Source organism: Camellia sinensis, chromosome 14 (assembly GCF_055761805.1).
Source record: "Camellia sinensis isolate YWXY chromosome 14, ASM5576180v1, whole genome shotgun sequence".
Taxonomy (NCBI): Eukaryota; Viridiplantae; Streptophyta; class Magnoliopsida; order Ericales; family Theaceae; genus Camellia; species Camellia sinensis.
In genome coordinates, this window is record NC_138974.1 from 30,131,935 (window position 1) to 30,133,949 (window position 2,015).

The window sequence follows — 2,015 nt, forward strand, 5'->3', positions numbered from 1 at the left end:
ACGTGCTCTCATTTCCACTCGGCTATAGGTAAGGGTTGTAGCAAACCCGCTGGTCTCTGGTGCTCGGCCTTGACTTGCTGACAAGTAAGGCACTTTGACATGAAGGATGCGACATCCCGCTTCATACCCCTCCATCAAAACTGACGGCTAAGGTCTCGATACATTTTGGTGCCTCCCGGATGTACCGCAAGGCGTGAGTGATGGAACTCCCGAAGCACTTCCTCTCTACAAGATTCCGGCACAAACAAACGACCTAGGTAACGTACACTCTGATCCGAGTGAATGTTCAAACCTTTCTCCTCCTTCCCATTGAAGATTCACTCCCAAATTAACTCCACTTCGCGGTCTCCCTGTTGTGCCTCTACAACTCTACTAATCAAAACAGGTTGAGCACTCAAGGTAAACAAGGTAGCACTTTCTTCGGACTCACCCAATTGCAACCCAAACTTACCGACTTCACCCAACATACTCCACTCCCGAATGGCCACACTCGCCAAACTACTCACAGTTTTTCGACTTAAAGCGTCGGCCACTACATTGGCCTTCCCCGGATGATAGTGTAACTCGAAATCATAGTCTTCCAAAAACTCCATCCATCTACGTTGTCCTAGATTCAAATCTTTTTGGGAGAACAAATATTTCAGGCTCTTATGGTCGGAGAAAACTTCAAACTTCTCACCGTACAAATAATGCCTCAAAATCTTCAAGGCAAACACTACTGCGGCTAACACTAAGTCGTGGGTAGGATAATTCTTCTCATGAGTTTTTAACTGTTGGGAGCCATACGCTACAACCTTTCCCTCTTGCATCAAAACACAACCAAGCCCATCCCGAGATGCATCACAAAAGACGGTATACCCCAAACCCCTCTCTGGAATGATCAACACTGGTGCCGTGGTCAATCTAGTTCTTAGCTCCTGAACGGACTTCTCACAAGCCTCACTCCACACAAATTTAACCCCCTTTCTAGTCAATCTAGTCAAAGGCGCGGCTAATCTAGAGAAATCTCTTACAAATCGACGATAGTACCCCGCCAATCCCAAGAAACTCTAAATCTCAAAGACATTCTTAGATTGCTCCCAATCTTGCACAGAATCTATCTTCGAGAAATCTACTGTTACTCCCTCTCGTGACACAACGAGCCCAAAAACTTCACCTCGGTGAGCCAAAACTCACACTTCTCAAATTTGGCATAGAACTGATGCTCCCTAAGTGTTAAGTATTATTGTATAAGGGTAGTTAAGGATAGTTATGTCTTTTGTTCCTTTAGTCTTTTATTATAAGTATGTGTAACCCTAATAGGTTTATGAGTGTGAATAATATACAGTTCTCTTCCTTTTCTTTCTTTTATGCAAATCTAACATGGTATCAGAGCATCATCTTCCTTCTTGAAGATTCGTTTCTTTTTCTTGTTTCTTTCGTTCTTCCTTGTACACAGAAAAAATCAGAAAAAAAAAAAAAAAAAATCCTTTATGGTCGAAATTTGATGGGTTTTCACCCTAGATTTTTATTTTAATTTTTTGATGAGTTTTTGAGTGTTTTTCCAATTTTTGTTGATTTTTGGAAAAAACGATTGATTTTTTGGAAGCCCCTGCTGCGGCCTGTTTTTGGCTGTTTTTTCCCTTCCTCCCTCTACCTTGGGAGCCGACTGGGACTGATCTAGGGTTGGGAGGACTGGTTTTGATGATTTGGCAAGCTTTCACTCTATTTTTGTCAATTTTCCTCAGTTTCAGCACGTTTTCTCTCAGTTTCTGACTGGTTTTGGTCTCTTCAGCCCCTGTTTCGGCTCTGTTTTTGTCTCTAGAGGTAACTATTGTCCCTACGTTGAGTTGGTGGATTGCCTCTGTTGGTTTTTGCTGTTTTTCGACTGGTATTTGCTTTTTCCCTATTGTGGGCATTTAATTTTCAATGGCTGAGGGTGAGACTAAGGATACAATTAGTGATGAGGGTGGCCTCCGTCGTGTTATGACTCTTACCGACAATCCCTCTCTTCAAATTAGTCCTGTTAAATTGGA